Source organism: Balaenoptera ricei, chromosome 3 (assembly GCF_028023285.1).
Source record: "Balaenoptera ricei isolate mBalRic1 chromosome 3, mBalRic1.hap2, whole genome shotgun sequence".
Taxonomy (NCBI): Eukaryota; Metazoa; Chordata; class Mammalia; order Artiodactyla; family Balaenopteridae; genus Balaenoptera; species Balaenoptera ricei.
In genome coordinates, this window is record NC_082641.1 from 89,992,572 (window position 1) to 90,008,591 (window position 16,020).

At 37.3% G+C, this 16,020-nt stretch overlaps 1 protein-coding gene across 1 annotated transcript in view; it reads right to left on the reverse strand.

Annotated features, from left to right (window-relative positions):
* Positions 1-16,020, reverse strand: part of PJA2 (praja ring finger ubiquitin ligase 2) — a 365,369-nt gene that overhangs the window by 125,643 nt on the left and 223,706 nt on the right. The gene's annotated exons all lie outside the window — the stretch shown is intronic.

Below are 16,020 nucleotides of genomic sequence, written 5' to 3' on the forward strand. Positions count from 1 at the left end.
TTTCCTAACATATGTCAATTTAACATCTGCTAGTTCCTAACTGATTGCCAGAAACAGCCGGTAGCCCCCTGAAATGGTACTAAGGTATTTCCCATTAGAACTGTCTTCACTTTGGAGTTGTCAGTAATATTTTTACTCTAGGGGTAGCCTATTTCCTTAACTTGAAGGAGACGTGAGTTGAAAGCATAGAGCAGGAGGAATAAACAGGATGATGTATTTACAGTTATACAAGGGTATAGCGGAGAAAGGTTTCAAAAAGAAGTATTAGATAAGAAAGTCCATGTCATAGGTTATGGATTAAACAGCTTCTGGCAAAGCATGCTTCACTATACCACATCTTAATTTCTTCTTGTTATTCAATATAAAGAGTGTTTGCAAGCAGAATTAAGATGTATTAACAATATCTAAGGGTACCCAACCATGTCCAAAGCTTCTCTTATATTTCTTCTCCTTTTTAATCCTTTGATGGAATTTAAAGTGCATCAGTGAGCTTCCATTTCTGTCTGGGAATTCATAATAGAATGATATTTTGATATTTATTTTGAAAGAGGGAGCCTAAGTGCCGGTCCTGGGAGAGATCAATATTTTTACCTGCCCCAAGACAATCTGGTATTGAATTTAGCAGTTCAACAATTTCCAGACCTAGCAATTCAGAGGCCTCCAAATGATTAGTGTCATTTGTTCTCTTTAATACATTTTCCCCACCCTCATAACATTACTGCATTTTGTTTCATTGGACTTTAAAGGAAAGGTATCACTGTGGGCTCATCAAGGTCAAGGCTATCTGCACGTCGTTACTTCTGTATACTCAGTGTCAAACTCAGTGCTTACACAGTCAGTGTGGAATGAATTAATCAATCCTGTCCTGAAATTCTGAGATCCAACATTTGCTCTTAGAGTCCTCAAATTCAGGCAACTTGAATAGTCTTACATAAATTATAAATCCATGAAACTGACTTTGATAAAGAAAGAAGAAATAAGTTCTAGGGCTTGGACTTCCACAGGAAAACTTTAATGGCAGTTTTCTCTAAATAAATTTGGGAACTCACATGTACTCTACACCAAATACTATTTATGGTAGTGGCCACTCAAAAACGTTTCAATGAATATAGTGGTTCTGAATATGTGTGAGGATTGTGGAATGAGAAGGAGGTTTGGTGACTGATGGAGTTGAAATAACTGGATCCACTCTTTACAAAGTTATTTAACCTCTACTTCCCTGTCCTCAAAATAGGCAGAACAACACTACCATGCAGGGCTGTTGTAATTAATTGAGCACAATAATAAAAAAAAAAGCTTAGCCAAGTGCCTCGTATTTGTGTTCACTCACTAAGTGGTAGTTATTATGATGCTTATTATAACAACTCCTGATAATAGCTGTTCTGATATCATATAGCACAGAATATATATATATATACATATATATATATATATATGTATATATATATATATATATATATATATATGTATATATATATATACCAAACCTTTATAACTTAGTAAGTTAAAGCCAAACTCTACCCAGTTCTATGTTCATCACTGTTGCAGAATGGTAAATTATGTTCCTTTTTCATATCTTCAGCAGTGGGATCTAGCAAAGTCTAGATTTTGGGCATGGCTAATAGGACATGGCCCTAATAAAAGTCATGCCAGGGCTTCCCTGGTGGCGCAGTGGTTGAGAATCTGCCTGCCAGTGCAGGGGACACGGGTTCGAGCCCTGGTCTGGGAAGATCCCACATGCCGCGGAGCACCTGGGCCCGTGAGCCACAGCTACTGATCCTGCGCGTCTGGAGCCTGTGCTCCGCAACGGGAGAGGCCGCGATAGTGAGAGGCCCGCGCACCGCGATGAAGAGTGGCCCCCGCTTGCCGCAACTAGAGAAAGCCCTCGCACAGAAACGACGACCCAACACAGCCGAAAATAAATAAATAAATAAATTTATTAAAAAAAAAAAAAAAAAAGAGTCATGCCATGAGGTCTCTGTGGTTGACCGAGGTATCATTAATGGTAGTGAGAGAAGAGACATGCTTAGTATTTCAAACAATGTTTCCCCTGTTGGAACGACATCTCCCCAGTCTATGACATATTATCCTACAGATACAAGCGTATATTTGCATTTTGTAAATCACAGTCAAAGACTGAGCAGAACAGTCTCAGGTTAATTCTTAATGTGATGCAAAAGCAGGTTTCCAAGGGAGCTCTCCCTGCCTCTCTCCCTTCATTTCTCCTTTCTTTCTTACGATGTGCCAGGCACAGTGCATACAAAGAATATTTACAGTTGATTGGATAGCAGATAAGAGATTCCAATATTTTTTCTATCTTGACCGTTTCAGGAAAAGGTGAAAGTCATTCTATGAAAAGTTAAGTGCTGTAAAAATACACTGACTCTTGATTCACTGAAGAGATGCTATGAGTTATGTCTTCAAAACTTTTTGATGCATGAATAGTTGCCATAATCCTCCTTAACAAAATGGATGGAGTGTAAAAGGAATGAGTCGATAGAAGTTATTTTCCAAAATTATTTAACAGTATGAGCTAAAAATAAGGGTGAAAGTTGTACTTCTACCCAACCATTAGGCTCATGCTTTTCCAGCAATAGTTCATCTCCAAAGTTATGGATTAAAGTGATAAATTATGTGCTTAGCTGTTGGTGGGAATGTAAATTGATACAGCCACTTTGGAGAACAGTATGGAGGTTCCTTAAACTACTAAAAATAGAACTACCATACGACCCAGCAATCCCACTACTGGGCATATACCCTGAGAAAACCATAATTCAAAAAGAGTCATGTACCACAATGTTCATTGCAGCTCTATTTACAATAGCCAGGACATGGAAGCAACCTAAGTGTCCATAAACAGATGAATGGATAAAGAAGATGTGGCATATATATACAATGGAATATTACTCAGCCATAAAAGAAACGAAATTGAGTTATTTGTAGTGAGGTGGATGGACCTAGAGTCTGTCATACAGAGTGAAGTAAGTCAGAAAGGGAAAACCAAATACTGTGTGCTAACACATATATATGGAATCTGAAAAAAAATATATGGTTATGAAGAACCTAGGGGCAGGACAGGAATAAAGACACAGATGTAGAGAATGGACTTGAGGACACAGGGAGGGGGAAGGGTAAGCTGGGACGAAGTGAGAGAGTGGCATGGACTTATATACACTACCAAATGTAAAATAGATAGCTAGTAGGAAGCAGCCACATAGCACAGGGGGATCAGCTCTGTGCTTTGTGTCCACCTAGAGGGGTGGGATGGGGAGGGTGGGAGGGAGATGCAAGAGGGAGGAGATATGGGGATATAAGTGTATGTATAGCTGATTCACTTTGTTATAAAGCAGAAACTAACACACCATTGTAAAGCAATTATACTCCAATAAAGATGTTAAAAAAAAATTATGTGCTTAGTTTACCTACTTTTAGAGAAAAATGAGGCCTACATATGCTACATTGTATGACCAAGTAGAGCATTTAAATGCAATCTACATATAGGCATAATTCTAGCCAACACCTTTTAATAGATACATAATTGTTTATAGATTATATATATTGATTTCTCTGAAATATAAGAATTCTCTTAAGACTTATTTTTAGGATCACACATTCTCATAAAAATGACCTCTGGGGGACTTCCCTGGTGGTCCAGTGGTTAAGAATCTGCCTTCGGATGCAGGGGACATGGGTTCAATCCCTGGTCAGGGAACTAAGATCCCACGTGCCGCGGGGCAACTAAGCCCACTTGCCACAACTACTGAGCCCAAGCACTACAACTAGAGTACCCGAGTGCCGCAACTACAGAGCCCATGCGCTCTGGAGCCCACACGCCACTATTAGAGAGAAGCCTGTGCACCGCAACAAAGAGCCCATGCACTGCAACGAAAGATCCCGTGTGCTGCAACTAAGACCCAACGCAGCCCAAAATAAATAAATAAATAAATATTAAAAAGAAATGACCTCTGCAGTACACTGATTAGATGTACAAAATCTGGAAGTTCCCTGAAACCAACTCAATACTAAAAGAACCAAACAACCCACCCAATCAAAAATGGGCAGAAGACCTCAATAGACATATCTCCAAAGAAGACATACAGATGGCCGAGAAGCACAGGTATAGACCCTCTACATCGGTAATTATTAGGGAAATGCAAATCAAAACTACAATGAGATATCATCTCACACCAGTCAGAATGGACATCATCAAAAAGTTTACAAATAATAAATGCTGGAGATGGTGTGGAGAAAAGGGAACCCTGTTGGTGGGAATGTAAATTGGTATAGCCACTATGGAGAACAGTATGGAAGTTCCTTAAAAAACTAAAAATAGAGTTACCATATGATCCATCAGTATCATTCCTGGGCATATATCCAGAAAAGATGAAAACTACAATTCGAAAAAATACATGCACCCAATGTTCATAGCAGCACTCTTTACAATAGCCAAGACATGGAAACAACCTAAGTGTCCATCAACAGATGAGTGGATAAAGAGGATGTGGTATATATATATACAATGGAATATTACTTGGTCAAAAAAAAAGAATGAAATATTGCCATTTGCAGCAACATGAATTGACCTAGAGATTATCATACTGAGTGAAGTAAGCCAGACAGAGAAAGACAAATATTATATGATATCACTTATATGTGGAATCTAAAAATTAATACAAATGAACTTATTTACAAAACAGAAACAGACTCACAGACGTGGAAAATAACTTATGGTTACCAAAGGGGAAAGAGTGGGGGACAGATAAATTAGGAGTATGGGTTTAACAGATATACACCCCTAGATGTAAAATAGATAAACAACAAGGATTTACTGTATAGCACAGGGAATTATATTCAACTAACCTATAATGGAAAAGAATCGGAAAAAATTATATGTATAACTAAATCACTTTTCTGTACACCTGAATCTAACACAATGTTGTAAATCAACTATACGTCAGTAAAAAATTTAATAAAACAACAATAATTTATTATTATTTTATTAATTGCTCCCAAATCTGCAATTTGGGTAAGACCCAGCAGTGTCAGTTTTCCTCTGCTCCACATGATGTCAGCTGGTGTAGCTCAAGATGGTTCAATTACTTTGAGTGAGATATTGCTGGCTGGCAGCTGGAAGCTTAGCTGGGTTGTTGGTTGGGGGCCTTTGTTCCTCTCCATGTGGATCTCCCTGCAGGGTTTCTTGGGTTTCATCACAGCACAGTCACTGAGTAACAAAAAGGATTGTTCCAAGAGGCCCAGGAAGAAGTTGCAAGACTTTTTATGATCTAGCCTCACGAGTCTCAGAATGCCACCTTTGCCACGTTGATCAAGCAAGGCACTAAGACTATTGAGGTTCAAAGAGAGAAGCAGTCTCTTAATGGAAGGAGTAGTAAAGATTTTGAAGGCATTTTTACTCTACCATGTCCTGTCTTTATCCAAGTTCTGCTGAATCTACTATCAAGACATCTCTCAAATCCATTCCTCATGCTTTCCTCTACCCAAATCTTCTTATGCAGAGCAGAAAGAGAAAATCATGTTGGCAGTGCCAACAGATCAGGGAAAGAGATGATGTAAGATCCTTGCAGCAATGTGTTGGTCTGTCTCCAAACAGCCACAAAGGCAGCTTTGAATAAGTTGAGACACTGGGACAGGTTAAAGGGAAAATACACTTTCAAGGGAGGTCCTCACCATTGTCATTGTCATCTTTTTTCTTATAATCATCCTTAAAATCATTCACTAAACTCTTCCTTCTACTCTGTGATGATTCATTTATGATAAATATATTATAGCTGAATTTGATTTTTTTAAAAGTGCTATAGGTACATTTGCCCACTGTGTAATCAATGTAGATGGGAGCCCCATGCCCATTTTATAAGATGTGGAGTATGATTTTTACTGTTTAAATATTATAGACATATCTCATTGTTGAAACTTTGTTTTTATGGCAAATTACCTGGAAAGTTTTTGTGTCTCTTATTTAGGAATATGACCCTCAGTTACGATGCTAATCTTATGAGGAAAAGTGATCTGTGTTACCACAGGTCCCTATATGGCATGATTTCCAGGAAAGCACTGTGGACATGAACAAGAACTGTCTGTACTGTTCTAGGAAGTGAAAACAATACAATCCAGCATTTGAGGGAACACTGAAATGCACCCTACAACCAACCACTGGATCAGGGTGCAAGACAAGTGAGGATTCTAATGGAACTTGGGAAAGAACACTAAATGGAATTTAATATATTGTTGCCTAACTTATCTTTCTTTATGTCTCTATAGGGGGCTAACTGTTTTCCTCAATCCTGTGACAAAAAGAATTGGAGGAGACAGGAAGAGCAAGAACAATTTGGCTCTAAGTTAATTTTCAATAAATGAGTAATGAACTTCATCAGGACCAATTTCAGGAGATTGATGAAGATGGCAGAGTAGGACATGGAATTCACCTCAAAAATAGAACAATTCTCACTGAAATCTAACTGGAAACTGGCAGAAAGACTCCTGTACAAACAAGGCTGTAAGAAAGATCCACACGGAATAGGAAGGTAAGAGAAGTGATCAGGTCAGGACCTGTGCCCCTAGGAGGAGACTCAGAAGAAAAGGGAAATAACACAGCAGGAGATCCACCCTGGGGAGTGAATGGTTTGAGCCAAATATTGGGCATCACATTTCTGGGGTCCAACTCAGGGAAGATGAGCCCCCTTGGTATGTTGGAGGGGTGCTGGGACTAACAGGAGGGCTGTGTGAAGCCTGGACTCTGCCCTGGCTTGCCCTCAAGGCAGGGCAGAGAGGGCAGATTGAAGAGTGCTTCAGTGGCTGCAAGGTTTCCTGTGACAGCCCCAGACTGAGCCGAGCGAACGGTCCAGCCCTGCTTACTTCACCTTACAGGTCAACACTGGACTGAGGGCTGCAACAACTGTGGATAGAGCTCGGCCATGGGATGCAGAGGTGACTTGGACCTGGGGAGGTGTCAGAGGGGGGTGGGGACAGCCACTGCTGGTGCTTACACAGGGAGTTCATCAGGGGTAATCTTGATCTCTGATAGCACAGTCCCTGCCCCATACACACTGAGAGCCTATGCAGGGCTGCATGTCCTTCAGTGCAGATCCACAACGGGGCAGGGGCAATGGAGGCTTGGGGAAGTGACTGGTTGTGAGGAACAAAGGAGACTCAGGCCTGAGGCTGTATCTGAGCAGAGTGGGGGAAGCCACTGTTGGCACTTGCACAGGTGGACCATTAGAGACAGTTTGGACCTCTGTCTGGAGCTGCCCATAACAGCCCCTACCTCTTAACCAGCCAAGAGTCTGCATGGACCCCTCTTGCTCCAACAATGCTCCCCTCAGGGGCAAGGGTGCTGCTGCTGGGAGAGGGGAGAAGATACACTTAAAAGGAACAGAGCCAGCTTGGACCTGACCCACAGAGCTTCTGCTCCAACAAGTTGGGATCAGACCCCACACCCAATACGGCAGTTATGGCCACTGAGCAGTGGGGAAACCCTGCTTCACACTTGGCTCTGGCCCTAGCCCATCTCCAGCCCCACCTCCTACCAAACTGATAGATGCCAGCAAACCCTGAAGAAAGATGTGACTTGTTTTCAAGTCAAATCCAGCTCTCCCACCAAAGGCACTGGAGAACAAGAAGGGTACAAGGATGCTCCCACATAAAGAGATCCCTTCAAGACCACAATAGGTAACTGTTTCACTAAATTCATAGAGACAGAGAAAGTTAAGCAAAATGAGACAGAGGAAATGGTCTCAAATGAAAAAGCAAGAGAAAATCCCTGAAAAATAGATAATGAAACAGAAATACACAATTTACTAGATAAAGAATTCAAAGCATTAGTAATAAGAATGCTAAATAAATTACAGAAAAGATAGATGAACATAGTGAGAATTTTAACAAGGAGCTAGAAAATACAAAGAAGAACCAGTCAGAACTAAAGAATACAATAACTAAAATAAAAAACACACTAGAAGGTATTAAGAGCAGACTAAGTGATACAGAAGAATGCATAAGTGACCTGGAAAAGAGAATAATGAAAATCATCCAATCAGAATAGCAAAAGAAAAACAAATTAAAAAGTAAAAACAGTTTAAGCAATCTCTGGGATAACAGCAAACATACCAACATTTGCATAATAGAAGTCCCAGAAGGAGAAGAGAAAGAAAAGGTGATCAAACATGTATTTGATGGAATTATGGCTGAAAACTTCCCAAATCTGAAGAATGACATATATATATCCAGGTACAGGAAGCACAGAGGTTCCCAAACAAGATGAACACAAACAGACCCACAGCAAGATATGTCACAATTAAAATGGCAAAAGTTAAAGATAAAAAGAGAATTCTAAGGCAGCAAGAGAAAAACACAGTCATATACAAGGGACCCTCCATAAGGCTATAAGGACCCCCCATAAAAGCTGATTTTCCTGCAGACACTTTGGAGGACTGAAGGGACTGGCATGATAAATATATTCAAAGTGGGACTTCCCTGGTGGCGCAGTGGTTAAGAATCCACCTTCCAATGCAGGGGACATGGGTTCGAGCCCTGGTCTGGGAAGATCCCACATGCCACAGAGCAACTAAGCCTGTGCGCCACAACTACTGAGGCCGTGTGCCACAATTACTGAAGCCCGTGTGCCTAGAGCCCATGTTCTGTAACAAGAAGCCATCTCAATGAGAAGCCCACACACCTCAACGAAGAGTAGCCCCCACTCGTTGCAACTAGAGAAAGCCTGCAGGCAGCAACAAAGACCCAATGCAGTGAAAAAAATAAATTAAATAAATAAATAAAGGAATGAGCATCTTAAAAAAAAAAAAGAAAAGAAATCTGTCACCTATAATATAAAAAAATATATATGTATATATATATATATTCAAAGTGCTAAAGGGAAGAACATATGATCCAGGATACTCTACCCATCAGGATTATCATTTAGAACTGAAGGATGATATAAAACTACTCAGACAAGCAAAAACTAAAAGAGGTTAGTCTACCCTAAAAGAAATGTAAAGGGTCTTCTTTAAGTGGAAAAGAAAAGGCTATAACAAGAAGTGAGAATCTAAAGGAAAGGGAAAATCCCACCAGGAAAAGCAAATAAATAGTAAGGGCTAGGATCAACCACTAAAATAAGCTAGCATGAAAATTATAAGACAAAAATTGTAAGAGCAATTATAACTACAATAAACAATGAACGGATAAACATGAAGATGTAAAATATGACAGTAAAAATACAAAACGTGGGGGAGGGGAGTAAAAAATGTAGATCTTTTAGAATGTGCTTGAATTTAAAGTAGATATAGTTATAAGTCAACATACAGGAACCCCACGGTCACCACAAATCAAAAACCTACAACAGATACACAAAACTAGGAAAGAACCAAAGCCTAATACTAATTAAAATCATCAAACCACAAGGGAAGAAACAAAAAAGAAAAAGAAATGAAGAGAGAAGAACTACAAAAACAACTTGAAAACAAGTAATAAAATGGCAATAAGTACATACTTTTCAATAATCACTTTAAATATCAATGGACTAAATGCTCCAATCAAAAGCCATAAGGTGGCTGACTAGATAAAAAACAAACCTATCAGGCCTTCCCTGGTGGTACAGTGGTTAAGAATCCACCTGCCAGTGCAGGGGATATGGGTTCGAGCCCTGGTCGGGGAAGATCCCACATACCACAGAGCAACTAAGCCTGTGCACCACAACTACTGAGTCTGTGCTCTAGAGCCCGTGAGCCACAAATACTGAGCCTGCATGCCACAACTACTGAAGCCCATGCACCTAGAGCCTGTGCTCTGCAATAAAGAGAAGCCACCATAATGAGAAGCCCGCACACTGCAATGAAGAGAAAGCCCGTGCGCAACAATGAAGACCCAGTGCAGCCAAAAATAAATAAATTTATTAAAAAAACAAACCTATCTATATGCTGCCTACAAGAGACTCACTTCAGAGCTAGAGACACACACAGACTGAAAGTGAGATGGAAAAAGATAGGCAAACAGAAATGACATGAAAGAGGGGGTAGCAATGCTCATATCAGACAAAATAGACTTTAAAACAACATCTATAACAAAAGACAAAGAAGGGCATTATATAATGATTAAAGGATCAGTACAAGAAGAGGATTTTATACTTGTTAACATATATGCACCCAATACAGGAGCAACTAAATATATAAAGCAAATATTATTGGACATGAAGGGAGAAATTGCCAAAAATACAATATAGTAGGGGATTTTAATACGCCACTTACATCAACAGACAGATCATCCAGACATAGAATCATTAAGGCAACAGTGATCTTAATTAATAAAATAGATTGGTTGGACTTAATAGATATCTACAGGACGTCCCATCCCCAAACAGCAGAATACACATTCTTACCAAGTACACGTGTAATGTTCTCCAGGATAAATAACATGAAAGACTACAGAACAAGTCTCCACAAATTTAAGAGGCTAAAAATTATATCAAGCATTTTTCTGACCACAACAGTATGAAAGAAAGAAAAATGAAAAAAGCACAAACATATGGAGACTAAAAAGCATGCTACTAAAAAACAAATGGGTCAATGAATAAATAAAAAAGGAAATCAGAAAATACCTCGAGACAAATGAAAATAAAACCACAACTTTCCAAAATCTATGGGATGAAGCAAAAGCAGTTCTAAGGGAGAAGTTTATGGAGATTCAGGTATACTTCAAGAAACAAGAAAACTCTCAAATAAACAACCTAACCTACCATCTAAAGGAATTCGAAAAATAAGAACAAACAAATCCCAAAGTCAGCAGAAGGAAGGAAATAATAAAGATCAGAGAGAAAAATCATTAAAATGGAGACCCATCCCCTCAAAATAGAAAAGATCAGTTAAACCAAGAGCAGGTTTTATCTGAAAAGAAAAACAAAATTGATAAGGCTTTAGCCAAACTCATCAAGATGAAAAGGGAAAGGACCCAAATAAACAGAATAAGAATTGAAAGAGGAGAAATAACAAGCGATATAAATATTAGATAATCATAAGAGAATACTATGAAAAGTTATATGCCAAAAAATTGGACAACACAGAAGAAATAAATAAATTTCTAGAAACACACAGTCTTCCAGGACGGAATCAGGAAGAAACAGACAATCTGAAAGGACTGATCACTGGTAGAGAAATTGAATTTTTTAAAAAAGTCAGAGCAAATAAAAGTCGAGAACTAGATGGCTTCACAGGGGAATGCTACCAAACGTATAAAGAAGAGCTAATACCTATCTTTCTCAAACTATTCAATAAAACTAAAGGCAATGGAATGCTACAAGTTCATTCTACAAGTCCACCATTACCCTGATACCAAAACCATACAAAGACACTACAAAAAAAAGAAATTACAGGCCAATATCTTTGACAAAAACAAATGAAAAATCCTCAACAAAATATTAGCAAACTGAATTTGACAATACATAAAAAGGATCAGATACCATGATCAAGTGGGGTTTATTCCAGAGACACAAGAATGGTTCAGTATTCTCAAACCAATCAATGTGATACACCACATTAACAAAAGAATGAATAAAAATCACATGATCATCTCAATAGACACAGAAAAAGTATTTGACAAAATTCAACATCCACTCATGATAAAAACTGTCATCAAAGTTGGTATAGAGGGAACATATCTCAACATAATAAAGGCCATTTATGACAAACCCACAGCTAACATAATACTCAATGGTGAAAAGCTGAAAGCCTTTTCTCTAAAATCAGGAATAAGACAAGGATACCCACTCTTGCCACTTCTATTTAACATAGTATTGGAAGAATTAGCCACAACAATCAGACAAGACAAAGGAATACAGGGCATCCAAATTTGAAAGGAAGTAGTACAACTGTAACTATTCGCAGATGACATGATATTATATACAGGAAACCCTAAAGTCTCCACCCCAAAACTACTAGGACTAATAAATGAATTTAGTGAAGTTACAGGATACAATATAAACATACAGGAATCTGTTGCTTCTCTATACACTAACAATGAATTATCAGAAAGAGAATGCAAGAAAAAAAATCACATCAAAAATACTAAAATACCTAGGAGTAAACTTAACCAAAGAGGTGAAAAACTTACACTCTGAAAGCTATAAAACATTGATGAAGAAAATTGAAGATGATACAAAGAAATGGAAAGATATCCCATGTTCTTGGATTGGAAGAATTAATACTGTTAAAATATACATACTATCCAAAGCAAACTACAGATTTAATTCAATCCCTATCAAACCACCCATGACAATTTTTCACAAAACCAGAACAAATAATCCTAAAATGTGTATGGAACCAAAAAAGACCCAAATTACCAAAGTAATCCTGAGAAAAAAGAACAAAACTGGAGGTATCACACTCCTTGATTTCAGATTATACTACAAAGTTACAGTAATCAAAACAGCTTGGTACTAGCACAAAAAGAGATATATAAATCAATGGAACAGAATAAAAAGCCCAGAAATAAGTCCATGCACCTATGGTCAATAAATCTATGACAAAGGGGGCAAGAATATACAATGGAGAAATGATAGTCTCTTCAATAAGTGGTGCTGGGAAAACCAGACAGCTACATGTAAAAGAATAAAATGTGAACATTTCTTCACACCACATACAAAAATAAACTCAAAATGGATTAACAATCTAAATATAAGACCTAAAACCATAAAACTCTTAGGAGGGAACATAGAGAAAACACCTTTTGACATAAATTTTAGCACTAATTTTTTGGATCTGTCTCCTCAGGCAAAGGAAACAAAAACAAAAATAAACAAATGGGACCTAATTAAACTTAAAGCTTTTGCACAGCAAAGGAAACTATTAACAAAGCAAAGGACAATCTGCTGAATGGGAGAAAGTATTTGCAAATGATAGGACCAGTAAAGGGTTAATATCCAAAATATATATACAGCTCCTACAAGTCAATATCAAAAAAAAAACAACAACAAAAAAACAAACAACCTGATTTATAAAATGGACAGAAGACCTCACTAGACATTTTTTCAAAGGATTCAGAAAGATGCTCAACATTGCTAACTACTAGAGAAATGAAAATCAAAACCACAGTAAGATGTCACCTCACAACGGTCAGAATGGCTATTATCAAAAAGTGTACAAATAACAAATGTTGGGGAGGATTTGGTGAAAAGGGAAGCCTTGTACACTCTTGGTGGAATGTAAATTGGTGCAGCCACTATTGAAAACAAGTATGCAGGTTCCTCAAAAAACTAAAAATAGAACTATGCTATGATCCAGCAATTCCATTCCTGGGTATATATCCGAAAAAAAAAAATGAAAACACTAATTTGAAAAGATAGGGCTTCCCTGGTGGCACAGTGGTTAAGATCCTCCTGCCAATGCAGGGGACATGGGTTCAAGCCCTGGTCCGGGAAGATCCCACATGCCGCGGAGCAACTAAGTCTGTGCACCACAACTACTGAGCCTGTGCTCTAGAGCCCACGAGCCACAACTACCGAGCCCACGTGCCACAACTACTGAAGCCCACGCACCTAGAGCCCATGCTCTGCAACAAGAGAAGCCACTGCAGTAAGAAGCCTGCACACTGCAACGAAGAGTAGCCCCCACTCACCACAACTAGAGAAAGCCCGCGCACAGCAATGAAGACTCAACGCAGCTAAAAATAAATAAATAAAATAAATAAATTTATATTAAAAAAAGAAAAGATACATGCACCCTAGCGTTCATAGAAGCATTAGTTACAATAGCCAAGATATGGAAGCAACCCAAGTATCCATCAACATATGAATAGATAAAGAATGTTTGTTTTATATAGACACAATAGAATATTAGCCATAAAAAGAACAAAATTCTTCCATTTGCAATGATGTGGACAGACCTAGAGAGTCTGTCCACATAACTTTAAATGGAGTATAATCTATAAAAACATTGAGTCACTATGTCGTACATCTATAATAGTCTAAATCAGCTATACTTCATTAAAAAAAGATAAATAAGTACTAGGGATGTAATGTACAACATGATAAATATAATTAACACTGCTGTATTATATAAGAGAGTAAGTCCTAAGATTTAACATCATAAGGAAAAATATATTTTTCTTTTTCTTTAATTTTGTATTTATATGATATGACAGATGTTCACCTAACTTACTGTAATAATCATTTCATGATATATGTAAGTCAAATCATTATGCTCTACACCTGAAACTTATACAGTGCTGTATGTCAATTACATCTCAGTAAAACTGGAAGAAAAAAAGCCCAATTTAATATTTTAAAACAATATTTAGACAAATTTATTTAGACAAATGATTTTTCACAAGTATTTTCAAGCCTGATTTGTGTAGATAACTTCTTAGACTGATCAACTTATATCCAACTATTCCAGTGAAATATGACTAGAGCATGCTTATTCATTCTATTTAAAAATTTATTTCTGTTTGGATCCATTTTCAAATCTACAAATGTTAAAACTTTTAAACATTTGCATTTATTTAATATGCTGTGTTTATAATGCAATACTAAATGAAAACATAACTAAACCATATTTTCCAAATTTTCTACAATAATCAGAAAAATATTATAAATAATAAATTCCATGGGAAAATCTTAGAGTATTTCTAACTGGCAAATTTGACCTATAGTTAATCCTAACTTAGCATACCATGTAAACCAGAAGCTGGGAAATGCAGCTCCTGTTCTTCTAAACCTCAGCCACAGTTGAAAAACTGACATCCATATACCTTTCAAGCAAGTGAGTATTCCCTAAAAGCAATTTTTAAAAGGGAAGGAAAATGTTATCTCTTCCTCATAAGCACTGTCTTCTCTATTGGGTCTCATATTTTCCTCCTTTGCTTGCAAATTTCCGAGGTGGGGAACAAAGTCAGCATTTATACTTTGAAATTTTCCCTGGATCAGATCAAAAGGCATCTGAATTCTATATTTTGAGGAACAAAAGAATACAGAGGATAGTCGGTATAGGGCAAAGATATGTAGGAGGGGATCAAAATGTCAGCTTTCTTTCGTATGAAATATAAATGAATCACTAGAACATTCCTCACTTTACTTCAGGTAACTGGGGTATAATTTATGGAAAGCTGAAAGCTGAAACAAAATTTATTTAATTTTGTTTAGTGAAGACTGATAACAGTGTGAGAGAAGTAGCTCTTGCCATTTGATCCTAGTTCCTGGAGAGCTATGGTTAAGATTTTTTTCTACTTAGTCGATAATTTAATATGATTATTTGTAAATGGTGCCCTAAATTTATTACATTAAAATGGCAGGTAGTGGTGTGACACAGAATGAAGCATGAGATGGAAGAATCTGGCCAGCAGAACTACATCTTTGTTGCACAAAGGATACAATTATAATTTTTTTTTCTTGGCTTACTTTGATTGGGCTAGAGTAGCTGTAAGATGAGTGGCTCTGATAACCAAGCAGATAACAGAACATATACTAGAAAAAAAACCCTCCAATGATATTATAGGGCTCTGGAAACATGATTTTAATAGTCTGCATGCCTCTAGAGGTAGGAAGATATGTTACTGCTTCTCAAAAAGAAAAACCAAAATGAAAATTCTATTTCTTGTGAGAAAGTATTAGAAGTAATCATTAAAAAAAAAAAAAGCAAAGAAACAGAACTCACATTATATTTTTTATTAATATTGCTCCCTAAATATAAAAATAAGATAGCATTGAAAAACAACTATAACTGTAAGGCTATTAGGGATAGCTGAACTGACATGTCAGAATGCTTTTCTTATTCCTTTAAAAATAAAAGTTGAATGTTGAAGTGAAATGTTTCCTTTAAATTATGACCTATTTTAAATATATAAATAATACCCATGTATTTGTTATGCAACTTTATCAAATCTCAACATTTCCCCTATTTGTTTTAGATTTTTTTATAAATGGAAAGAAACAGTTGAAGTTTCCTGTGTCTCCCTTTCCACCGTCTCCAGAAATAACATGATCATGAGCTTGATATTTATTTCCCAGAATTTTTTTATGATTTT